This window comes from Cibotium barometz, chromosome 22, assembly GCF_041138505.1.
Source record: "Cibotium barometz isolate CiBa-2024 chromosome 22, ASM4113850v1, whole genome shotgun sequence".
NCBI classification, from domain to species: Eukaryota; Viridiplantae; Streptophyta; class Polypodiopsida; order Cyatheales; family Cibotiaceae; genus Cibotium; species Cibotium barometz.
The window spans coordinates 22,436,669-22,464,586 of record NC_141067.1 but is presented as its reverse complement, the minus strand read 5'-3'; the positions used below and the strand labels follow the sequence as shown (position 1 = coordinate 22,464,586).

General features: G+C 40.9%; 1 pseudogene; it reads right to left on the bottom strand.

The window, feature by feature from the left end:
- Window positions 1-5,735: 5,735 nt before the first annotated feature.
- Window positions 5,736-6,684, bottom strand: LOC147626412 (germin-like protein 8-2 pseudogene; annotated as a pseudogene).
- Window positions 6,685-27,918: the final 21,234 nt, after the last annotated feature.

The window sequence follows — 27,918 nt, the reverse complement described above, 5'->3', positions numbered from 1 at the left end:
ATTGAGAAATGGTCAGCTATACAAAGGAGGTTATGGTAAAATCTTCTTAAATTTTGTGGAACTGAAGTTTATCATATATCATTAGAATATTCTAAAAGAGTAATTCCTTCCATTTGTGCATTCTAAAAGATTTATTTCAAAAGTGTCATTCTCATCAATTTTGATTTTATGCATAGAAAGATGCATAAAGGAATTTATTTTTAATTCAAAAGTGTCATTCTCATTAATTTTGATTTTATACATAGAAATATGCATAAAAGAATTTATTTTTATGTCAAAAGTTTTACTCTCATTAATTTTGATTTTATGCATAGAAAGATGAATAAAGGAATTTATTTTCATTTCAAAAGTTTCATTCTCATTAATTTTGATTTTATGCATAGAAAGATGCATAAAGGAATTTATTTTTAATTAGAGTCATTCTTAAAAGAGCTATATAAATAAGAGAAATATGCATAAGCTCCAAGATCTTATGCTTTTATGCATAGAGCATAAGAGCTCTTAGCACTTATACATGAGAGAATAGAATTATTTATACTAAAGATCTACATACATAGATTTCTTAGTATAAAGATCCAAACTCTTGTTCACTCATACATACAACTCATTTGATCATAAGCTCTATATTGGCATAGAGATCTTATGAATTATAAAGGTCCAAGCTCTTATTCACTTATACATAGAGCTTATTCATAAGCTTGATATTGCATAATGTATCAAGCCTAATGCATAAAAACCATTATGCATTAAATCAATGCATAAAAGCTTTTAGGATTTATGCTCAAGCCTAAAGCTTTATGCTTAAGGCTTCAACCAAAAGCAAAGAATCAAAGAGACTAAAGAAGATAAAAATATGAAAGGCTTACCTCTTGATTGGTTGTTGGAATGAAGCTAACTATAAGAGACCCTAAAACCTAAACCTCCAAAAAATCAAACATAATAAAGTTAATTTAAAAAACATTTAATAAGTTTACCTAGTAAAAGAGGAGATTTAAAACAAATAGTTATAATCTCAAGTTTTAGAGATAGAGAAGTGAGAATACAAAGAATAATATAAGAATAAAAAATATAGAGGTAAGTATAATAATCTCCTTCCAATCTTACATATGCATATAAATGAATGAAAATAAAGAAAGGAGAGGAGCAGAGAGGAGAAAACCTTACCTTGAGGATGAGTTCATGATTTTCTTGCTTGAGGTAGGGAAGAACACAAAGGGAAGAGAGAGAATGAGATTGTTACTCGAGGTAGAGGAGATGAAAGCACTTAAAGGGAAGAGTTCTTGCTTGAGGTAGGGGAGTGGAAGCAACTGATATATGTCTTTTCATTGCAAATTTTGCGAAGGGAGGAAAAGTTCTAAGATTGGCAAGACAAAAGCATAGGTCACATGTGGCATGTGAGAATCCTAAATTTTTTGTTTCAGTATGTGGTTATACATCTGTGCATTATAGCCACATGTATACTCATGCCCATAGACACATATTAAGATTAGAGAAGGTATAAATATCCAAGCCTGAATGATCCTCTATTTTTGGGAGAGCCATGTCTAATTTCTTGTAGTTTTTTAGGTATCCATGAGAAATGATACTTCACCTTCATCATCTGTCAAGGATGATGTTTTTCCCATGAGGAGTCATCATGAGTGGTTTTGTCACAAGATTCCATCTCTATGTGAGATGAAAGGGATAAATTGTGTGTTTATAGTAATGGGCATGTGTGTTTATAGTAATGGACATGCGAGAAGAATTCTTTGGTGAGTATATATGTTAATTTCTCTCCCTTGCACGCATTTAATTGAAGTGTTTATATGTTTTTTCATTTATTTAGGATGAGTATTAGGAGGAGACAGATTGTAGTATGAGGGATTTAGTGCATCATTACTCTATAACAAGAAGATGATTGTGTAAAGCATTGAGATGTCTCTAGGAGAGAATTGATGTGAATGAGGTCATGAGTTGGTATCCTATGCACAATCAATAAATGTTTCCATCAATGCCACATAAAGTTAACCCTTCGTGTGACCTTGGAGCTACTGAACTTGCCAACCATGTACGATTGGAGCAAGCTTAGCGTTACAAGCATCTTTCAATGTGTGCTTATGTTTTGTTGTTTACTTCTTTTGTATGTTTATTTCCTAATCTCTTCAATTAATCTATGTACTTTCTAATCTCATAAATTAAGCTATGTTATCTTATGTGTATATAGAGTTATGAAAAGATGCTTCCTTGGAACAACAAGTTGTTAGATATGAGGGCACATGCTAGAAGAGTGGTAATGACACTTGGCATGGATAATGAACGCATACATGCATTTGTCAATAATTGTGTACTATTTAGGGGCATTCACAAAGATGTAACCCAATGTGTCAATGATTGTGTACTATTTAGGAGCATTCACAAAGATGCTAACCAACATCCAAGCGTGGTGAGTCTTGTCTACTGAAGTGATTTTCAAGGTACGGTGGAACCTCATTGAAAGGCAGTAAGAAATTTTCCTATTATCCCTATATTCAACAGATATTCTAAATCAAGTCTATAATGAGATCATGACATTTAGGGCACAAAAATCCTCAGATGCATTAATGGAGAATATTTGGTGGTAATCATAAAAGATCAAAGAAAGAAAGTGGCAAGGGATTGTAACACTCATTCTTAGATGCAATAATGGATTAAAGAAAGACCTTAGCAAGGGAAAAAAACACCCATTTTTAGAAATAATGTCAACTTAGATCTTTTTTACGTTTTATACCTACCCTTCTAAATTCATGATTATGAATGATCAATGCTCGGCCATTATTGGAAGTTATATTGGGGAGTTTAGAGGCCTTAGTAGTAGTGTGCACAATAGACTACTACACTTACAAAATTTAGGGCACCAAGAGCCTCAAATAAGCTAATGGAGCCTGTTTGGGAGCAACCATCGAATATCAAAGAAAGAAATACCTTAGCAAGGGGGATAGCAGTTGTGTTCCGAGTTACAAGATTTAACAATTTATACTTGTGACTTGCAGTATTGCAAATGCTTGACCCTCCTCTACATTGAGATTTTTTATTTCACATATTTATTTCAACATTTAGTGGTTTATTATTTATAAGAGCTCTATGTAACAAGCTCATTCCTAGTATGGGTGGGAGGGCGGCAAGCCTTTGTAGGCCATGCATATTCCATTACATAATCCTCATAATGAAGAAGTGGTTTTGACTCTCGACTTGAGAAAGCACTTGGTCGATGTACGGACTTGCCTCCCAAAATGCTAGAGGAGGGGGTAATCCTTGGAGCAAAGTCTAATGAAGCATGTTAACACTCTGCATAGTCTCTATATATGTGTGCAATGCATGGGTGCCTTGCAAGGCATCATGGCATATATCCTATTGTGCAAGGCCTCATTAGTTCTCAATGTGTCATGTGCATCTATACGAAGTGCATCCTTCATATTTTCCATCCCAGGTAAGGAGGACTCAACAAAGTCATTATGCCTTGATTCAACATCTTTCTGCGAGGATGACTCTACAAACTCATCACTTTGACCAAATGCATCATCACTCTTTACATTGTCTTTGGGAAGCATCATCTCCGAATCATCTTATGCCTTAACATTTCCACCTAGAGGGAGGCCAAGAGAGATGACCCACCAAGATGGAGCATTAGGTTGTCACTTAAGGAGTGCATTTTTTCCGCCTCCTACGACCCCTTACCCTAAAGTAATCCCATGCAAAGTGGCCCATCTAGGGGTAGATCCGACACTGGTTGTTGTCATGTCTACCTCATGTCTCTGTACATTGTTTTGAGGGACTACAGGTCCCAGAAGTAGCATAAAAACCACAAAGGACACCCCTTCTCTCTATAAAAAGTCCTTAAGATTTTGTAAACCGGCCTCTAAGACCAATGATGTACTCATGCCGAGAAATGGCCAAAGTAGCTTGTCACCCCTACCTGTGATTTGCCATGTCGGCATCAAGGCGGGGTTAGTGCCAAAGTAGCAAACCCTAGCACATAGAGGGAGTTAGGAAGAGTGAAAGCTTATTTGTATGACTCGCATCATCCAACCACCTTGAAGTAGCCCAAAGATTTGGCACCAAGGGGGGGTGTTGAGAATTGTGGTGCCAAAGTGCACTAGACAAGAGGTATGGAGTGAGAAATGCCATATGGCAAGTAGACATTTATCCCATATGCAAGGGAAGTCCCATGAGATTTGTACCTCCACCCTATAAAAGGGGTTATTTTTCAAGCAATGAATCATCTCATGCACTTTGCACATCTCAAGTCTCTCTATGAGTCCAAGCTAATCTATCTTGGAACCTAATTGATTTGAGTTTATCGCACATACACATCATCATGTGTATAATTAGACACCATCCACCTTAGGTCATTTTAATAATGTGTAATTAGTAGGTGATTAGTGTGGAATTAGCATCATTGCCATAGAGAGCTTGGGTCTCCCAAAATCTCAACATCACTGTCATGAGCCATCACCGTAAACTTGTGAATAGCATCAGGCGTAGCAAACGTGGAAAAAGTAGAAATGGTGGACACCTGTAGGACTAGTGTAGGCTACCCCAACGGCCTTTGGAAATGGCCAATAAGCATGAGGGAGATCTATAAATGTGAGTGTAAAAGGTAATGGTTCTGGTCTTCTTTGTGACAGGGTCAAAGTAGTTGGTGTAGCATAATGGTTCTTGTCTTCTGTGATAGGGTCAAAGTTTCTCGTGTAGGCTAGGAAGAAAATCTTCCTTAGGCCCAAACGAAAAGGAGTTCCCTTGAAAAATGTTTAGGCTACCTTTGTTGTTGCATCAAAGTCTACTTGTTTTGCAAGAATCCCCTCCCAAGTAGCCTTACATCTAGGAAGAATACTTGGAACGAGACTTGGAACAATCCCCTCCCAAGTAGCCTAACATCTTTAAAATGGAGTGCGAAGATGGAGGGCAAGATCGCTACTACCCAATTAAGGGCCTAGATATACGATCGGTGATCAAGGATTTTTCCAATGAAAATCGTCTTGGATTATTTTTCCAATGAAAATCGTCTTAGAGTCTTGAATATTTCTGGTGAAGAGGATGTTTCGCACGGTCAGAGGGGATTAACTAGCATGATGCTAATAAAAAAAGAGGACGACTTGAACGCTATTTAAGAGTAATCCGTTATCGAGACAAAAAATCAGAAGAGGCATCCAAGCCGAGCACGGGAGGGGCAAGGAGCGGAGAACGGGAGGCAACAAGGAAGATGGAGAGGAGTATGGCTAGTAGGATGGTGGAGGAAAAGGCAATATTAAAGAGGTGTGAGGTGGACGAAGAGCATAGGGGCAGACATGCAAAGGGGAGGGTAGTGAACAGCAAGGTTAGAAGAGAAGACGTGAAGCACGCAGAACAGGGAGCTTCACGACGCTGTATCCTAGACTTGAGCTGTTGCACCCATATGGATACCAAACAGTCGAGGACAAGTGTAATCTTACCAAGATAATATTTTTAATTAGCAAGCTAGATAAGATAATCAAATTTTAAACACAATTGGCAAGATTCATAGTTTGTGAGCCCATGTATTTTTTTGCCAATCACGTAAGAAAACAATGCCATTAATCAAAAGGGATTCATGCTAAGCGTAGTTCATTCATGAGAGTGTGTGTATAAATTGGCGGCGTGTAATTATATTCTAATAATGTAAAAAACAAGTTTTAAAACTTGGTTACACAATTGGCTAGATTCATATTTTGTAAGCCCATCTAATACTTTTGGCAATCACATAAGAAAACAATGTTGTTATTCACAGAGACTATGTGTATAAGTTGGTGGGGAATAGTTATATTCTAAACAACGTGATGATGGCATATTTTGTGAGGCCATGTGGTTTTTTTTTTTGGGGCCAATCATGTAAGACAAGAAAACAGTGTCAAAAGAAATATTCACGAGTGTGTGCACTTGTGGCAGTCTAAGAAAGGGTTTTGCCGACGCTGGCGATGAGGCTTTCCACCTCATCCTTATCGATGCCGAAGGCTGTCTCTAGCACCTCCTCCGGGAGGGGTGGGTAGGCGTCGAAGAGAGCGGCGGCGAGCTGCGAGGTGCCCGGGTTCTGGCTATTGAGGGCGGAGATGGCGAGGGCGGAGTGGTCCTTGTCGGGGTTGAGCTGGAAATGCACAAGGCCGCGAGGGAAGACAAAGAGATCGCCGGGGGAGAGGGTCTGCTGAAAGAGGGTATTGTTGGGCGTGGCGGTGACGAAGCCCACCTTGAGCGTGCCCTTGGCCAGGAAGAGCACCTCGGTGGCGCGGGGATGAACGTGGGGCGGGTTTAATCCCTTGGGGTCGAAGTCGATGCGGGCGATGGACAGGCCCTGCGTGTTGAGAGCAAAGAAGTTGGCTGCGCTGGCCAGGTTGACGGACACGCCCAGCCCTTTGATAGGTTTGGCGGGATACTCAAGCATCGTGAACTTGAAGTCGGCGTCCTGCACCTCATTGGCTGGCTTGCAGGTGAACCCGTTGAGGGTGATCATGCTGGTGTTATCCGCCACACAGAAGTCCTGCAGAGGGTCTCCATCGGCGGCCCTCACTTGTTGTATGAGCGGAGACATGAGCATGACTAGTGCCAGTAGAAGCAAGCTGCTGGCTGCTGCTGCTGCCATATTGGTTTGCGGATGGAGGGAATGCGATGATGAGGAGGGAAAGCTGTGAGCGCCCTGGGATATAATTGGAGATGATCAGAATAGATCCTCATGCGCCAGACGTGGTATTTATATGCTGCAGCGGGAAAGAACAAGTCTAATTATCCGCTCGCTCGCTCTCGAAGGAACCAGTCCTATCCGCTCCAAGAAAGAGTCGCCGCTTCGACAGACCCAGTCCCCGTTCGATCCCCGCTGTCGGAATTGAGGTAGGACGTCACCGCTGATTGACGTAGTCTCCAATTGCCGCCCATGTCAAACCGATGTTGACATCCGCATTCCAGAACCTTGTGGTTTATGTTGTATCCTTCGCATTGATGATCGCTGGTTTATGTCACGCCGGCCATAGGTGCCACGCAGTTCACGTTCTCTCTTGGAAGGGCAAGTAAACCTTCAAAGTTTTGGCTCACTGCTGCTAAGCTAATGCTGTAGAGATGGGACCACAAGGGTATGGATTCTAGCTTGCTTTTCTTTTCTAGGATGAATCTTTTTTTATTGGGTTTGTGTAGAGAGAGAGAGAGAGAGAGAGAGAGAGAGAGCAGATGTGATAATAGTTGATACATACCACACTTCCTTTCTGTTTTTATTTGTGCAAGCCCTCACACATGTAGAGAAAGAAGGCATATTTTTCTTTGGATATTTCGGAGTTTTGTAAGTGTCCACTACTGTGTGAACAACCTCTTCATAAGAGGACATAACATGGGGCCGTGGTGCCTATATAAGCCATTGTACATGGTGGAAGTATTATGATAATACAATTATTGCTGTGCTATGTAAGCTTTCTCTATTGTTGGTTATCACATCCTCATTGTACATGGTGGAAGTATTATCATAATACAATTTAAATTATACAATTATTGCTGTGCTATGTAAGCTTTCTCGATTGTTGGCTATCACATCCTCATTGTACATGGTGGAAGTATTATTATACAATTCAAATTATACAATTATTGTTGTGCTATGTAAGCTTTCTCTATTGTTGGCTATCACATCCTTCTCTCTCTCTCTCTCTCTCTCTCTCTCAGCACCATTTCCATGGCTTGAACCTCCATCTCCATCTCTCTTTGCACAAGTTCTGGTCCTACACTTGCATTATGAACATCTTCCACCCACCATAACATGAGCTCTTATCATGTGGATACTAATACAATATCAAAGCCCTGATCCATAATACTCCCATTAATCAACTTTCATTAGTAAAAATCCTTCTTCTCATCTTTACCTAAGCACACTCTATCAATGTTTTGCTTTGTTCTCCCTCTACGGAGCATCACTTTTTGAGATTTTTAGTGTGTTTTGAAGATAACACATAGCTACCTCATCACCTAAAGGGGCTTATCCCAACTTAAAGAAAAGGCGGGGGAAAATATATCTCAAACCAATAAAAAAACATATATATCAAGGGTGAAATGGAAAATTGATCAATTAATTTTAGGGCCTTCTAACTAGTGGTACAAACAAATCACGTCTTAAGCTTCACTACAGCACGTCGAGGGAACAACAACGTTTTCTAGCAGCGCTTTTTTTGTGAGGATGTCAGGGATTACGCTAGCTGCTTCATCAAACGAAATCTCCCTGCTTAGCAACGCTTCTAGCACAACGAAATTTCGCTGCTACTGAGCAGCACTGTTAGTAGAGCGAAAATTTGCTGCTATACTGTAATTTGCCGTTAGAGGTAGATATATATATATATATATAGAGGGAGAGAGAGAGAGAGAGAGAGAGAGAGACGAGCGTGTGTGAGAGAGAAAGGGGGAGACAAAGACGTGGTAGGACAACTAACTTCCTAAACTATGTACATAAGTATTTAAGATGAGATTAGATTTTCTTATACTCTGCTTCCCAAGGAATTAAATTCTCTCTTGGATGGACAAGTTCTATTGAGTTTTGTAAGTGTCCACTAGTATGTGAACAACCTCTTCATCATAAGAGAGCATAACATGGGGCCATGGTGTATATATAAAGTATTGTACATGGTGGAAGTATTATCAAAACACAATTGAAATTATACAACTATTGTTGGCTATCACATCCTTCTCTCTCTCTCTCTCTCTCTCTCTCTCTCTCTCTCTCTCTCTCTCTCAGCACCATCTCTCTCTCTGTCTCTCAGCACCATCTCCATGGCTTGAACCTCCATCTCCGTCTCTCTTTCCACAAGTTTTGCTCCACTCGCATCATGAACATTCTCCACCCACCATAACATAGCTTTAATCATGTGGACACTAATATGATATCAAAGCCTTGATCCATAATACTCCCATTAATCAATTTTCATTAGTAAAAATCCTTCTTTTTCTCTTTGCCTAAGTATACTCTATCAATGTTTTGCTTTGTTCTCCCTGTACAAAGCATCACTCTTTGAGATTTTTAGTGTATTTTGAAGATAACACATAGCTACCTCATCACCTCAAGGGGCTTATCCCAACTCAAAGCAGAGGCAGGGAAAAATGCATCACAAACTGGTGCAAAAACATAGTTATTAGGGGTGACATGTAAAATTGATCAATTAATTTTAGGGCCTTCTAAAACTAGTGGTACAAGCTAAGCACGTATCAAGTTTGAATGCAAACCATCTACTAATCAAGTGATAAACTTTAATCACCTTGACTTTTGAGAAGTTCTTTGATTCCAAATCATTGATTGGTGAGTTGCTATCCTCATATATATCTACCCCCTTCATTTGATTCTTTAATTGCTTCCTCTTGCATATGCTTTTAAGGGGTGACATTGCATAATCGGAAAATTAGAGGCATTGCTTCAATAACAATTTGAGGCTTTTCCCTAATATGGAAAAAGGTCAACAAATTGAAGCTCCCGAAGCCACAAGAAATTGGGGCTCTCCCAAAAGTACCTGGCAAAGTTGGCCTAATCACAACTGCTACCGCATCAAGAATTTGGGGCTTTTATCCAATATTGAAAAAATCATCCGAATGAAGACCATACACCAATTAAAAAATTTGGTGTTTTTCCACAAGAAAGCCTTCCAGATTAAATTTACCATGCCATGTCATCAACAAAATCCTTCATTATAGATTCCAAATCAAGCATTAACATATATGGGTGCTCTCCCTTGGTCCCTAAGCCTAAAATGATAGCCCTATCACTGGTGGGAAATGATGTCAAAAGAAGGTCATCATCAATAATGCATCAACATGGGGAGAGTTTTTTAGACTTCCAAAATCATCTTCTAGTTATGCATGAGTTATGGATTCTATGCCCAAGATTAAAGAGAATGTGGGGGAGAGAGAGAGAGCTTGAGTTCCTTGGTGCAAAGCAAAAACACACACATACAAGAGACTGCAAGACACAAGAGAGATGGATGGCTGAATTTTCTTCTTTATTCTTCTCTTCTCTACAACCATATAACTAAAAGGTAAGAGTACATACATAAAGGGAAAGTATTGTCCTACAACCACATACAAAGTGGTTAGTCTATATTGTGAACCCGACTATATGAGCTGGCGGTATAACTATGACATAGCTCTAGTACTTCAAAGTGGCTGTCATCACACAGCCTATCATCCAATGGTGGCATATCAACAAATAATCGCACCAATTGTGCCAGGGACATAAGTGTAGAAGCTATCATCAAGGTGAGTCACCAATGTCCGTTAGCACTAGTTGAGCTCGATATCTCAACAATGATGGCCACCAAAAACTGAGTATTTTATAGTCATGAGTTCTCTACTCGAGAAGTCCCCCAAAATCTCAATATTTTGGATATTGTTTTTCTAAGCCTTCTATAAAAGGCTTGGCTCCTTTTCCCTACTTTCCCTACCTAGAGCTAGGGGAGATGTCTATGGATAGAATAATATAGTCATTATGTATGGTCAAGCTCTTGTATGAGGTGTGTGACATGAGAGTTTAACGTGTTGGCATCATTATGATTGCAATCTAAGAGCCCAAATCATCATACTGAAGGTCAAGTCTCACTGTTAGTGGACACTTCACTCCGAAGGGCATTTGTTGGATATTTTGGAGGCTATTAAATGTCTAGTGGTGTGTGATCAAGATAGGGATTTGGTGCCTATATGAATAATTACACATGGTGGATTTATTATCATAATACAAACATAATTGTGATGTGCAATCTCTGTCAATTGTTGGCTATCACATCTCTCTCTATCTTTTAATCTATGTCTTTCTCTCTCACACACACACACACAAACGAGCACCATGTACATGGCCTGATCTCCATCACTTTTTGCACAACTTCTTCTCCTACGCTCACATCCTCCTCACATCATAGACATTTTCCAACCCATCATAGCGTGAGCTCTGGTCCTATGATACCAATAGTGTTTTGGGGAGGATCTCCCCCTTGTACTATAATTTATAGGATTTGCAACTGCATTAAAATTTGGTATACATACTATTGGAGCATAATCCATGCCAAAGCTTGATGCATTTCATTCACATTTCTAGCGAAAATTCAAGCCTAATTGTGATGCATTAGATCAAAAACTAATTGTATTGTATAAGATATGGAGAAACCGCTTTTGTCTTGTGTTCATACATATTTTTTCGTTTAAGTTTTCCATTTAATTCTTCTTCTAAGGTTGATGTATTAACTTATAGTTAACTTATTTAAAGTAATTTGTAAAATTTGTTGAAATCTTATACTTGGAGAAAAGGTCCTGTAATACCATGAAAAATCCGCACTGGGAGCTAATTGCTAACCCAAACACGCTCCGATGGTGACCAAACTTTGCAAGCATGTGGGGGTGGGTCCCCCCACATGCTCGCAAATTTGTCACCACCATCAGAGCATGTTTGGGTACAATGGCATGGGAAAGAGTGGGATTTTTCATGGCCTCTCAAGCACCAAGAGACTTGCAAAATCTGCAGTGGGCGACAATTGCTAACCCAAACATGCTCTGATGTGGTGACCAAACTTTGCGAGCATGTAGGGGGTTCCCCACACCTTTGTACCCAAACATGCTCCGATGTTGACCAAACTTTGCGAGCATGTGGGGGGGACCCACCCCCCCACATGCTCGCAAAGTTTGGTCAACATCGGAGCATGTTTGGGTACAAAGGTGTGGGGAAGAGCAGGATTTCTCATGGCCTCTCAAGCACCAAGAGACTTGAAAAAACATCATTGGGCGTTAATTATTAACCCAAACATGCTCCAATGGGGACCAAACTTTGCAATCATGTGGGAGTACCCACCCCCACATGCTTGAAAAGTTTGGTCCCCATCGGGTAATCCCACATGGTTACAAAGTTTGGTCCCCACCATCGGAGCATGTTTGGGTTAGCAATTAGCGCCCAGTGTGGATTTTTCAAGTCTCTTGGTGCTTGAGAGGCCATGGAAAACCCCACTCTTCCCAATGCCATTGTACCCAAACATGCTCTAATGGTACTAAAATTTGCGAGCATGTGGGGGGACCGACCCCCACATGCTTGCAAAGTTTGGTCACCATCGGAGCATGTTTAGGTTAGCAATTAGCGCCCAGTGCGGATTTTTCATGGCCTCTCAAGTACCAAGAGACTTGATAAATCCGCATTGGGTGCTAATTGCTAATCCAAACAACATGCTCCGATGGGGACCAAAATTTGCGAGCATGTGGGAGTGGTCCCCCCCACATGCTCGCAAAGTTTGATCACCATCGGAGCATGTTTGTGTACGATGGCATGAGGAAGAGCAAGATTTTCCATGGCCTCTTAAGCACCAAGAAACTTGAAAAATCTACATGGGGCACTAATTGCTAACCCAAACATGCTCCGATGGGGACCAAACTTTGCGAGCATGTGGAGGTGGGTCCCCCCCACATGCTCGCAAAGTCTTGTCCCCATTAAAGCATGTTTGTGTATGATGGCATGGGGAAGAGCAGGATTTTCCATGGCCTCTCAAACACAAAGAGACTTGAAAAATCCGCACTAGGCGCACTAATTGCTAACCCAACCATGCTTCTATGGGGACCAAACTTTGCGAGCATGTGGGGATGGGTTCCCAATTTTGGTCACTATGGGAGCATGTTTAGGTATGATGGCATGGGATTCAACAAATAATATGATAGCAAAGTGTTAAAAAAACAAAAAACCATGAATATCAACTAAAATGCAATGATCCTCAATAATGAAAAAATTCATAATAATAAAAACATCAACTAAGTACATCATAATGTGAGCTAACCCAGCCACTCTGGATTTAGCCACTAACTTAAAAGATCAAGGCATAATGAAAATCAACTACACCATCTATTCTGAGGTTAGTCACTGCCAATAAATCTAAGTACAATGTAAGTGGGCTAACCCAGCTAGTCTGAGTTTAGTCACTATCAAGACAGAGATCTAGTCACAACAACACCCTCTCTAGCTCTCAAATGCTCTATAATGCTCTCATGGTCATCCACTCGAAGCCAAAAACGTAGGTGAGAACTCTATTTTGGGCTCTATACTCGATCAAGAGTGAGCCTGGTAGCAACCACTAGATGAGAGAACTGAAATGCCTCTAACTCCCACTTCCACTGCTGCTAGAACTCAAGGCTTGCTTGACAAAGTCAAATCTGCTGGTAGAACCGGCTTGCCACAATCATGCTATGGGCGTCAAAAGAAAACCCATGATCATCCACTGTATCCTGGTCAAGGATGCACTTTAGCGTAATGCAACTCATTAGATAGTAGTCTACTCCCTTGCTATTGCTCTCACTGGCAATAACAGCAAATACATCACCCTCGTGTAGCAAATTTGTTAGATCATCATAGCTGGCCATGAACGCAAGACCTGTGTGCTCATCGGACAGCACTGGATGTGAAGAATGCTCGGGGGAGAGGACTGTCTGTATCCATGCATCTGCCCATCCTCTCGAGGCACAATGTGACCAATCGCAATCTATACATGCTCCATAGAAGCATGCAAATCGTCGTGTGTAAATTGTGGAGGCTGCCATACACGTACTCTTGATGGAATGCAAGCCCAAGGTGCCAGGTACTGTGTCACAATCATGGGAGGCTCTACGGTCAATCATGTCACCATCCACATGTCAGAAAAATCTCCTGACAATCTGAGCATCATGTTTGGGATACGATGATGCTGCACTCCCACACAAATTTTGGGAGCACCACTCAACTACGTGGCCCGCATCTCTGAACCACTCAGAATCCTGCCGTAGTTGACGTCTCAGGGCATGTTTCACACATAACTCAAATTTAGAAATTTTGAAAAATATGCACAATTTTGGGACAATTCTTTGTTAGATCCAATACAATGTTTACTGTGTGATATGCAAGATTTATTATTGGATGTTCTCAAACCGCATTTGAATAATGCGGTATGATTTATGTACTATTGTACATTTGTAACAAGTATATATGATGTTGGTGGGATGTAAATTTGCCTGCACACACACACACACATGCACACCAAGAATTAAGTTTGTTTATATCACATAGCCTCCAGTTGACCATCAAACACAGAAACTTTAACAAAGAAAGGATATTCTATGTAACTTTAAGTTGTAAGAAAGACTAGGTGATAGAATTAAAAAGATCACCATCTGTATTGAATCAAAATTCTTGAACAATGGGTGAACCATAAATCTAAAAGGCTAAGAAAGCCTTGCAATCTGAATAATGATTGAACTATGAGTTTGGTAGCTTCATACAACATTGCTAAAAGATTACGAAGCTAGTTGCCCGTCTGCTAACAAATCATTCTTGCTCAACTGCACTGATGTGTGATGGTGCCTCACTTTCATGTTGATTCAATTGATTTTGTTTGGCCTTGAGTATTATAGCCTTTGGAATCTTGATTTTCTCTGGAAGTCGTCCACCCTTGGGCTTCCATGCCCAAATGATGCAGCTAGTGTCTTCCCAGTGCTGAGGATCATTTCTGTTCTCTCACCAATACTTGTTCCAACAATCCTTATAAACCTCCACATCACTTGCATTCTTCTTCTTTGAAATTGGTGCCCAATATTGTATCTGAACTTGTAGGTAGTTTATCGAGTTGTTGTTTTGATCAACATCACTTGTTGTCACTCCCAACCATATTGGGTAATTTGCATCACAAGGTTGTACAAGCACAAAATCTCCTTTAGACACATCAAGAGCCGGGTTGAACTCTTCAGCAGGTCTGTTGCGCATTGGACCACAATAATGGTCCTCATTTATATCAAACCTTTCATCTACATCATCCTCCACTTGAAGATTAAGAGGCTCAGCTTTTTTACATACACTCCTTGGCCAAAAGTCATGAAATCCAATGTCTTCCCTTGCACTAGGTGTTTGCATGTTTAGCATAAGATTCTCCCAATAGGAAAGGACCGGATTGATCCACTTAGCATAATCACTTTGGTCTCCTTTCTCTTGCAAGTGCTCTTTCCACCAATTGACATGTTTTTTTAAGCCCTCCCTAACCTTCTCATTTTCCTTAACATACTCAAAGGGTGGCAATACTTTTGGAAAACCTTTAGGAAGCTTGGGTCCTCCCTGGTCATTTCTCTTCCATAACTCTATACCACTTTCTGGTAACCAATCAACATTTTTGGGGTGTACTTTGTATTGCATCAAAGGTATTCCATCACTCATATAAAACCTGAATTGCAATGGCTTTGAATGTCCAATCAAGCTATCGGCTCCATCATGTAAGCATCCCTTGACAAAGCCTTTGAAGTCTGCCACCTTTTGTAGGAGAAAGGGTGCTGGATGCATGATAACACACTCATTAAAGATCTTCATCAAATGTGGAAATGTGAAAATGGTTTGTCTCAACTTCTCAGAGAAGCGACTAAACAATGCATCAATATCTTCATGAGTATGACCAACCATAAGAAAACCAATCTGCACCATGTCAAACACTCCTCGTGCAACCAATAGGGATAGATAGGCAAATACATAACGATTCTTATTTTTAGAACCACAATTGTCAAGCTGCAACAACAACGTCCTTGGCAATCTCTTGAAAAATGTCCTTGAATTTGATGGCATTAAACTTGAGGCATTGCCATTGCCCCTATCCGCACATGTGTGTTAGTATGAAAGACTGACTGCATATGTGAAGAACAATTTCCCTCTATATCCATATTTGTTTCTACATGTGTCTCTGCATCTGCATCCTCAATGCTCTGCTTGCAATATGCGTTTCTCTCCTTCAGCACTTCCATATGCTGATACAGGGCCATAGTAGACAAAACACAATCAAAAAGATCTGTTCATGGTTCTGCATCTGAGTTTTGTGAGCTCAAGTCACCATACATGTGTTGCTCTCCTCTTTCTAAGTTTCTTAAACATTTTGAGAGAGATGAAATTGTGAAGTTGGGATCACTTGGCCACCATAACCCCAAGGCAAAGTGACCATAAGCTGTTTGTCAGTGAGCATTCCTGTTAAGGATACTGGAAGCCTCTCAACCCCATTGAGAGATTTAGGAAAACTGGTTTAATTTGTGGTATGGCAGTCTTGCTCTGGTCCATCTTATCATGTATAATACACAAATACCTGTTTGGGTTCAATTCGGAAGAGCTCCTCCAAGCATAGTATAGATTTCTACAACTCATTTGCTGCAACATGTGTGCCGTTCTTTGTGCCATGTATCTGGCACGCTCCTCTTGATTTTTTGTTGATTCCAACTTGACCTTGATTGCCGTACAAATGTCGCATTTTGAGAAGGTGCTGGTTTTTGATAAACTAACTGTCTTGAACTCTGTGTTCCACAATCTTGAGAATGATGGTTGTGACAGTGGCCGGTATTCGAATGTGAGACAAGTGTGTCATTCACTTCATGCAATATGTCCACCTGTTTGTACATTGCTGGTAGAACACGTTGGGTCTCGCGGGCTCCATGCATAGTTGTCCTTGACCTATGTGGCATTTGATTGGCATTATTATCTATGAAGCCTTGTATGATTGATTTTGCCATCTCAACATGTGTCATGCCCTTCCGTATTATCCCACTGTTGCCATGACTGACATTACATGCACCATTCAAGAACTTCTTTCTGAGCCTATAAAACGTTGACTTACCAATGCCATGCATTACATACCATGCTTTACTACAAACCTTCTTCCCATCAAATGTGAACTCAAAGCACTCGTCATCTTGACCTTGTCTATAGGCCATGCCCATGCAATCCAGTACAAATGTGTATCGTGTACTATAGCTCTATCCCCAAAAGTGTACCCTAGCTTGCATGATTTTCGATCTATCTCCAAATTGACATCGCTTCTCGCAACAATCAATGCTTGCGACATTGTGAATGTTTGCAACATCACATTTTTTTCTAGCTCCATGGGTTTTATTGTAATTTTTCATTACCCTTACCCTATGGACATAGCTCCTTTTCTTATTTGTCTCTTCAATGATATCATAGTCAGTGATCATGGCATCATGGTGTCTGTCTCATCAGAACTATCGCCATCATTGCCCTCTACATCATCATCCTCTTTTTCATCACTTGAATTGTTTAGGCTGTCAATATTTTTTTGCATGAAGTGATCTTGAATACCCTCATCAATAGAAGAAGATTTTGTGTCCTTCACTAATGGTTCACCATTCTCAAATGTGAGTTGCCTGATCGGCCAACTAACCAAATTCAGACCTGAAACACAAGTTGAACTTGGATGCAAAGATCCTTCTATAATGCAAAGATCCTTCTATAATGACACCCAAGCTACTCTTCGCTAGTTCTCTACAATTTATAGCCTCGTATGGGTGGACCAGCAATACTACTCCATTGCCAAGTTTTGTAGATCTATTGTCATCCCAGAGGATGACACTTTTCTCTTTCTAGCTCTCCCTATCTATAAAGTGATCTTCTTGATCAACAAGAAGTTCTACAAAATTATCCTCTTTGGTATTAGTAATGTCTTTGTCCATAACAAGGTTGACCAATGGCCATTTGATGATGCTTCCAACTACTTGAGACATTGTTCTTGCATCCATTGTGGCAAATGGAATGAGAAATGTGTCATCAAAGCTTTGTTGAACATGTATTGCTGCACATGTCTCACCAATGAATTGAAAACCACATGTTTGAGATGTATCAATGGAATGAATAACCCCGCGTGCCTTCCTTGCAGAACCATCAATGAGAAACACTGAAGCACCTTGTTTTAGACCCTGCAATCCCTGAGAAAATCAACATCTCAATAAGAAATATTGAAGCGATGTTTTTACGGTAGTACACAAAACTATAACTGTAATTCAATCTCAACATAAGGCTCCAACCAAAGTTTGAATCTCACCTATCAATGCTAGTTTGCTAGGAGGCTAGGCTCCATCTAAAGCTTGAGCCTTGCCTGCATATGCTAGCTTTTTAGTAGGAGGCTCCATGAGCCTCACCATCATGTGTTAGTTTGCTAGGAGGCTCCAGTTAAAGTTATCATCCTCACTTGCATAATATATTAGTTTGCATATTTAGCTAGAAGGGTAGGCTCCTCCAACAAAAGTTTGAGCCTCACGCACGGATGCTAGTTTGCTTCTAGGAAGCTGAAAGTAAAGTTCTAGGAAGCTGAAAGTATATTTGGGTGTATAGGGAAAGAGGGAAGAAAAGAAGAAATCTCAAGCTCAAGGCTCAAACTTGAGTTTGAGCCTTGTCTATTACACAAGCAAGTAGGAATAGAGAGGGAAGCTAGGATAATCCCAGAGAACAAGTGGGGTGTGGGTGAAGAAGGGTATATAAACAAAAGTGAAACTAACTATAATCAAAAGACCTGGGACCTGGGACCTGGGGCCTGGGCCTGGGCTTGGGCTTGGGCTTGGGGAATCAAAATCAAAATCTTCTTTCTGCATGACGACACCTGTGCCCGCCCCCTCTCCCTCTCGTGCACAGCAGCGCCCCGCCCCTCTCTCCTCTCCTCTCGTAGCCGCCCCCCTCTACAGCACCCCACTCTCTCTCTCGCCACAACCGCTCTCCTCTCTTCTCGCACTCTCTCTCGCCACAACCGCTCTCCTCTCCTCTCTCTCGCCACAGCCGCCCCCCTCTCTCCCTCTCACAGCCGCTCTCCTCTCCTCTCGCACTCTCTCTTGCCACAGCCACCCCCCTCTCCTCTCCTCTCGCAGCCACCCCCCTCTCTCCCTCTGCAGCGCCCCGCCCCCTCTCCCTCTCGTGTACAGCAGCGCCCCGTTGCACCCCCCTCTCCTCTCCTCTCGCAACCGCCCCCTCTCTCCCTCTGCAACGCCCCCCTCTCCTCTCCTCTCGCAGTCGCCCCCCTCTCTCCCTCTGCAGCACCCCACCCCCTCTCTCCCTCTCGTGCACAGCAGCGCCCCGCCGCGCCCCACTCTCCTCTCCTCTCGTAGCCGCCCCCCTCTCTCCCTCTGCAACGCCCCCCTCTCCTCTCCTATCGCAACCGTCCCCCTCTCTCCCTCTGCAGCGCCTTGCCCCCTCTCTCCCTCTCGTGCACAGCAGCGCCCCGCCGCCCCTCTCTCCCTCTGCAGCACCCCCCTCTCCTCTCCTCTCACCGTAGCCGCCCCCCTCTCCTCTCCTCTCCTCTCCCTCTCGTGTAGCCGCCGCAGCGCCCCGCCCCCCCTCTCCTCTCCCTCTCGTGCAGCCGCCCCCCTCTCCTCTCCTCTCGCTGCAACCGCCCCCCTCTCCTCTCCTCTCCCTCTCGTGCAGTCGCAGCGCCCCGCCCCGCCCCCCCTCTCCTCTCCCTTTCGTGCAGTCGCAGCGCCCCGCCCCCCCTCTCCTCTCCCTCTCGTGCAGCCGCCCCCCTCTCTCCCTCTCGTGCAGCCACAGCGTCGCCCGCCCCCCTCTCCTCTCGTGCAGCCACGCCCGCCCGGCCCCGTCCATGCAGTTCATTTGAAATTTGAATTTTAAATTTTCCCCCAACTACCTACTCGGCCCCCGCGCCCCAATTTCAAATTTCAAATTCCCCCCCAACTACCTGCTCGGCGCCCGACTTTGAAATTCAAATTTTCCATCCATGTAAAAAAAAAAGAATGATCGACCTCACACGTCCCTTCCATTAAAAAATTGACCTCGCGTTTGAACCAACCCAAAGGACCTGCGAACCCTAAACGTGATTAACGCGATTCTGCACCCAAGCACAAGCGATTCTATGTGGTGAGCGAACGCGATTCTGTGTGGTGAGCGTACAATGCTCGTAATCGCCATCGTATGCAATAATCATCTCTGTTTCCTGTCTCTGAAGTACTCGCTCAGCCCTGCATTCTCCTGCATTTCAAACAGGTTCTTTTCCTCCCGCAATCGACACGTCGGCGTTGGTTCCGACCTCTGTTTCCTACAAAACCATCATGCCCACATGCCATCAGAGACTTCAAGCATCCGTCACGTCTATGCGACATCGGAGACTTTCATGCGCCCATCTGCGTTTCGTGTGTTCCCTCATCTAATTGAATACTTTACGCAACAAGTAAGTCCTTCTTTAATTGATTGTCTATATCAATATAAACGCTTACTTGATTGCACGCTAACTGTGCCATTTGTCAATCGTTGCTCGTCGTAGATTGTTTGCACTTCTTGTTGCTCTCTTTTATATCTTCACATATGTCGAGAACTTGTAAAACTGATCTTTGTGCACATTATATAATCTAAATGACAAGGGTTCCCTATATAAACATGGTATATGTGTCACATATCTGAGTGTACAACTTGGATATAAACTCCACCTTAAGTTCGAGCCTCCCCTACATAGAACTTATGTGTTAACGCTCGACCTAGATTGAGTCTTTGTTCTCCATGTTAGTGCACCCCGGCCTTAAGGCTCGAACTTGAGTTTGAGCCTTTGCTCTCCATGCTAGTGCACCCCGGCCGCCTTAAGGCTCGAACTTGAGTTTGAGCCTTTGCTCCTTTATTCTCCATGCTAGTGCACCCCGGTCGCCTTAAGGCTCGAACTTGAGTTTGAGCCTTTGCTCCTTTACTCTCCACGCTAGTGCACCCCGGCCTTAAGGCTCGAACTTGAGTTTGAGCCTTTGCTCCTTTGCTCTCCATGCTAGTGCACCCCGGCCTTAACGCTCGAACTTCAGATTGAGCCTTCGTTCTCCATGCTAGTGCACCCCCGCCTTAAGACTCGAACTTGAGTTTGAGCCTTTGCTCTCCATGCTAGTGCACCCCGGTCTTAAGGCTCAAACTTGAGTTTGAGCCTTTGCTCTCTATGCTAGTGCACCCTGGCCTTAAGGCTCGAACTTCAGATTGAGCCTTCGTTCTCCATGCTAGTGTACCCCGGCCTTAAGGCTCGAACTTGAGTTTGAGCCTTTGCTCTCCATGCTAGTGCACCCCGCAGGGCCTTAAGGCTCAAACTTCAGATTGAGCCTTCGTTCTCCATGCTAGTGTACCCCGGCCTTAAGGCTCGAGCTTGCGTTTGTGCCTTTGCTCTCATTCTCCATGCTAGTGTACCCCGGCCTTAAGGCTCGAACTTGAGTTTGAGCCTTTGCTCTCCATGCTAGTACACCCCGTTGTTAAGGCTCGACCTTCAGATTGACCCTTTGTTCTCCATGCTAGTGTACACCGACCTTAAGGCTCAAACTTGAGTTGGAGCCTTTGCTCTTGATGCTAGTGTACACCAGCCTTAAGGCTCGAACTTCAGATTGAACCTCCCCTACATGGAACTTATGTGTTAAGGCTCATTCTCCATGCTTAACTTTACATGGAACTTGGCCTTAAGGCTCCAACTTGAGTTCGAGCCTTGCTTTGCCTATCTATGCTAGCGTATCCCTAGCATATGAGTGCACAACTTGGATCTAGGCTCTAGCTTAAGTTCGAGCCTCTCCTACATAAAACTTGGCCTTAAGGCTCGAACTTGAGCTTGAGCCTTGTCTCTATATGCTGGTATACCCCTATCATATGAGTGCACAACTTGGATCTAGGCTCTAGCTTAAGTTCAGGTTTCCCCTATATGGAACTTGGCCTTAGGGCTCCAATATACTAGTGTACCCCTAGCATATGAGTGCACAACTTGGATCTAGACTCCAGCTTAAGTTCAAGCCTCCCATACATGGAACTTCGCCTTAAGGCTCAAACTTGAGTTTGAGCCTTGCCTCTCTATGCTAGCGTACCCCTAGCATATGAGTGCACAACTTGGATCTAGGCTCCAGCTTAAGCCGAGCTTCTGTATGGATTAAGTAAATGCAAGTGAGGCCCCCGCTATTCAAGAAAACTAAGTGAAGCATCAATAATTGTAGCATGCATTAAGTTTCTTAAGTTTGATAGGTTTTGATTTGATATGTAGAATTTAAATCCATTTTTTTCTAAGGTTTTGAAACTTTTTTTGTGCTTCACAGGAATGGAAGCTAGCAGAGCGCCCGCTACCTTGCAACCACATGGTGCACCAATCTTTACTCTAGATGCTCTCGAAACAACTCAAGCTAAACGTATCACTCCTAGAATTAACGTGGATAAAACCTTCGAATTGAGTAACAAAGAAGGAGTAAAATGGTTTGTGGATAGCTACAATGCTAGTGCAAAAAACTTCAAAGGAGTCCTCCATGGGGATTGTGGTAGGCGCTAAGGATGATGTGGATGCAAGAGCAAACCCATGCTTCACATGCAATGTATTGCCAGAAGGAGAAACTACAAAAGCAAATAAGTTTTGCTTATCATTGTACACTTTTCACCCAGCAGACATGACTGGCAGTAAACTAGGAAAGGATAATTCTATTGTAAAGCTAGGATTGAAGATCATTGACTTTTCCAATCAAGAAGACTCAGGGGTGGATAATGTGGAGGACCTGGTGAAAGCGGTCAGGCATGCAAAGAAGGCTTTGGATTCATGAAAAAATTCCATACCTGATGAAAAGGAGACAACAACCACTCAAGTTAGGAAAATTGTGGAGAAAAAAGGCAGGGCCATAGTGAAGAGTGCACTTGAAGCATCTAGAAATGCTGGTGCAACTTCTTCAAAACATAAAAAGGAGGGTGACAAAACAAAAGTCCTTGATGTAAGCATAATAGTAGCTGAAGACATGGTAGGCTCTCAGGTGCAAGAAGAGGAGCAAGCACTTGCAAAGAAGAGAAAGGCAAAGCACTCTACAAAGGTTCAAGAAATCTCTTCAAAGAGGCAAAGGACAAAACCAGCAAAGTGGTTCAAAGGAGATAGATGCGTCCGATGACGAGCTAATAGAGGTTGAGACTCCAAACAAGGGCAGCAAAGCAATGATCTCATTAGAAATAAAGAAGGGATATTATCCCTTTGGTCTAAATGAGGTCTTCAGCATTGATGTGATGAAATGTTATCCTGCTCCTTCAAACTATGTGTATAGAAGGTTAAATAAGGATTGGGTTTGTATTTTGATCCAAGACTTTATTCATTAGGAACTCAATGGAGTCTTTTTGGGCCCTTTAATTTGCCATGAGGTTATGGAAACGTTTAACTTTTTGACAAATAGGAGCCCACCATGTAAGCAAAAACCATGGGTTTGTAAGAGAGGTGTAAGAGTGGTCAAAGGGTGCACTTTTCTCCCCAAAAAGGGGAGGGGGCAATTTTACAATTTTCGGACCTCCATAACTTCTACATACAAGCTCCGATTTGAGCGGAGATTACAGATCCGTGATCTACGCATCAAGAGCTTTCCATAGATATGTTACATGATATGGTTTTATCCGCTAGATTTTAAATTCCATTTTTTTTCCAAAATTCAAATTCGAATAAAGAAGCCGTTTTGAAGCTTCAAATTAGAAAATGTTTCTTCTTAAGAGAAAAGGTTTGACTCCCTTAAACTGCCAAATAAAAGGGCCCAAGAAGACTCCATTGAGTTCCTAATGGAGGACCCAAAGCAAGAGGAGATAATTGCAATTTTGACGCCCTGTAATCGTGCTACAAAACAACCCCTTGATAAACTCGCAAAAGAAGATATTCATAAAGTTGAATATTGGATTATCTCTGGTCAACACTCCATTAGTGCTGCAAAAAGCTTACAGGCTCTAAATATGGCTAAGACCCCTCAACCGCGTCAATAATTTAGGTTTAGGAGATCAAAGATAATTGTAAATTGCCTACCCAAGATTTCTCGTGACATTTCCAAGGATGCAAATTTATCTGTTGCAAAGTCAATGCAAAAGGAGCCATTCCTCGATCAACTTCTACAAGCTCAAGCACAATGGCATGCAAACGGTCATCCTAGTAAACCTTTGCCTGGTGTCAATCAACCCAAGATGGACGAGTTTTGGAAGGTACTCTTTTGATTCTTTGCTATATCTTGGTAAATCATGGAGTTGTGCTAGAGGAGAATCAACATTGCTTAAATCAACAACTAATATTAACATAGGTCTTGTTCAAAGTGTGGATTTGTTGAAATAATTATTAGTCTTTTGATTAATACATTGGCTTTTTTGGATTTAATTTTAACATTTTTCTATTAAAGTGAATATTTCTATCCTAATTATCCTTGATTTCATGCCAACGTCTGGTACAAATGATGATGCACACTTACTATTAAGAAATTACTCCATATCCTAGTGTAGTAGTGAGGCTCAAAATTAAGTTTGAGCCTAATACAAATGATGATGCACACTTACTATATTAAGAAATTACATTTACTCCATATCCTAGTGTAGCGGTGAGGCTCAAACTTAAGTTTGAGCTGTACCTCAACTTATGTCCAACCTTGGGGATGTCTTCCAACACAAGGCACAATCTCAAGTTGAGCGATCTTTACTTTGCCCTTGTAAGTGAGGCTCAAACCCTTATGTGAAAGTCTTGGCAGGTAATATGGTTCCTAATTCATTATGGTACATCACTCAATGTTGAGTAATCTAAGTTTAGATACAAAGTATATGTGTAGATATAAAAATGACTAGTATTGTATTAGCCTTGGTGTATTATTTAAATCCTAAAAGTAATAGCATTTTATTTTAATCTTACAGATATATACAAAGAAGGAAAAGACGAAGATAACATTGCTCAACTAGAACATCATCATGAAAGCCCTACTAGAGAGATCAACTCTCATGATTCAAATGCTAGAAATAATGAAGACAACATGGTGGAGGTAGATCACATCGATGATTCAGCTTTGCAAACATCTTCAAGGCCTTCAAGTGATAGGACTAAAGAGACTAAGGACATTCCTGATTTGCAAGTTAATGTTGAGGTTAGTGAGAATAAAGATAAAGTTAATGAAGAGCTTCAAGAGACTTTTGCAACCAAGGAGAGACAAGAAGAGATTGTCGAACAAATTGATGAGGCTACATATGCTACGAATAAAGGAAAAATAGTTGAAGTCAAGGACTCTTTGGCAGAGGGTGTTGAAGAAATTGACGAGGCTACATATGCTACGAATAAAGAGAGAATAGTTGAAATCAAGGACTCTGCGGCGGGGCAGAGGGTGCCAAGAAAACTAAAGGTAGATCTTTTTCAATAGGATGTTATTTAAGATGATTTATTCAGCAATTTTGTGTGTTAAAAAGTATGTTTCTTAGAGCGAGAGTTGTTTTTGCAGGTATAGCTGCTTCTAACAATCACAAGTTAAGTGCGCAAGAAATAGAGCAACGTTTTGAGGAGCTACGTTCTGATACACAAAAGAGTAGGCCTCTAGGAAGTTTATATTCTTTTGAGAGAGATGGAGATAGATTAGTATTTCAATCTTCACCAATCAATAGGGAAATGCAATCAAGTCTAGGAGCCATTGTCATATAGATGAGTATGGGAGCATGAAACGAAAGTAAACTTTGTGGATGTTTTGTTGTAATTAGCTCTCATTGAATATAGGATCCCTTGTTTTAACATTGTTAAGTATGTAAACACATTAAAGTGTTATCATTCTTCTAAATTGTATGCAGAAACTATTCCTCGTGCAATCACCATAAAGAAACATGCACTTATACTTGATCTTAATGGAGTTTTACTCAACAAGGAAGAGAAGAGGCATCCACAAACAAATTGTATTCGAATTGATATTGGTCGCACCACAGTTGTTATTCGCCCTAGGTGTTTTGAATTTTTGGATGAGATTTGCGAGTACTTTCATGTTGGTATTTGGTCCACCTTGCTACACAAGAATGTTTGTGCCTATCTAAACACTCTTGAATAGTATGCACATAAGAAATATCATTTCTTGATGGTGTGGGGACAAGAAGAATGTTATATCCATAATCTTCGAAAAGTGTATAGGCCAGATAAGCCTACTGTTGAGGCTATGTTTAAACCTTTACTCAAGGTTTGGAATCAGGGCCAAGATATTTGCAATAAGAAGAATACATTGCTTATTGATGATAGCCCTTTCAAGGGATGTGTTAATCCAAAAGACAACTGTCTCTTCCCTGAAAGTTTTCAAGGAGGGCACGACTACGTACTCTGCAATGACCTTCTACCCTACCTTTTAAATCTAAAAAATACAAATGACATTAGGTCTATTATTTTGCTTAATCGGCTAGTTCAATCTCCTATCACACATGGTCATAATTTATTTATCGATTTTTAAGATGTACTGGGAGAATGGCTCTAATTCACCTCCCAATTTTTACGAGAAGAGCTCAACGAATATTCAGATGAAGTGGAAAATGCATCTTGTGCATCTTCACACTTACCATTGTATGGTGATAAACTAAAGTATGTCCAATCAAGAGGGAAAAAAAGAGAAGTAAAATCCATAAGCAAGGATCTAGCAATGTTGGCAGCTTATTCAATTCAAATCTCATTGGATTTCCTATCTAAGATTGATTGTATGATTAAGATAAACATAAAGATAATTAAAGATAAACTATTATCTACTTAAAAATAAATATTATCAATAATAAATATTTACAATTCTAAATATTTATCTTTGCTAGATATATAAATATATCTTTAAATTTATCTTTTATTTTATAATTATATGCTGCATTTTCTTTTATAGTGTGCTTTTTAAATTTTATTCAAAGGTTTATCCTACACATAAAATATTTTTAAGAAATACTAAATTTAAAAAATTAACTTTTTTAAATTAAATAACATGAACTTTAAAAATAATATTATTTATCTAATTTTAAAATATAATCCTTTAAAATTAGTGATTTTAAATTCTTTTATATTAATAAGTTATGTATATTATATTATTTAAAATTTTATATTTATTTCTCTTTTTTTAATACTAAATTAACTTTTTTTTAAATATATTTTTAAAAAATAGGAAGGTGATGCCACGTGTCATAGGCGTGCATGCCACATGGCATTTTCTTGACATATGGCACTATTATGGCTGATGTGGCATGCCATGTCAGCAACAAGTGCCAGGTGGCATGCAAAGGTGGCAAGAAGATGTGGCATTAGTGATGACTAGGATGATGAGGTGGGAAGTCAACTAGGTTAACCATGTTGACATGGAGGGTGGAGGTGCGTATGTGGATCCTCTCGAAGCTGATGTGGACATAAAAAGTGACATGCATATATAAGATTTGTGCCTACCCAAGTCTCACACATTGTAAGATTCCTTCCCAGCCCCTCAAGATGACCAGTTTCTTCCCCTGTAAATCAATCTCCTTTTCAGAATAATAAAAGATCTTATTTCTACCAGTTTTGGCCTAGAGAGAGAAAATGTTCTAGAGAGAGGTAATTCAATTTTTAGATATCTTTGGATAGAAAAATATCCCTTCTCATTAAAATAAATTTTCCGAAAGAGAAGTTTAAAAAGAAATTCCTAAGGTGCATTAGAAATAAATTATACTGTGCACAAAAGACCTTAGCCTAAGTGTCCAGATTTTCTGAAAATTTTGAATTAAGGTTCTGATGGACCAATAAGATTAATCCAAATGTGGGGAGGAGATAAATTAAAGAATAAAAGAAAAACCTCCCAAAAATGAGTAAATGCTCACCTAAGATGAAGAGTGGACCAAGGACCAAAGAAAACAATTAAAAAACTGAATTTTGACACCTGAGAGTGGGGATCTCCCCTCATGAAGGAGGTGCCTTTTTCTCATCGTTACCCCCCAATTTTAAATCAATTAAATGAGATATTTCATCTCTCCTATTTCAAGTCTAGTTCCAAAAAGTAAGCTGAACTGACACAAAAATTATCAAAATTTGACTAAATTGATCTGGAAAATTCTAGAATCAGTTTGCTTGGTTTGAGGCTCACTTTTTCCCATAAATAGGAGCCTCCCCCTTTGTAAAAGCTTAATGGTGTTTATGCACTGTTACTCTACTCCTGCCCTAAGCTATTTACATTGAATTTCTTGATAATTCAATTGTTTTTGGCTTAATCCTCTAATTGGTGGCCACTGTTGCTTCAAAAACAAGAATAGAACCCTCAATCCCTCAAGCCAAAGGAAAGCTTACAACTCCATGTTGAATTTCTTGATAATTCAATTGTTTTTGGCTTAATCCTCTAACTGGTGGCCACTCTTGCTTCAAAAACAAGAGTAGAACCCTCAATCCCTCAAGCCAAAGGAAAGCTTACAAC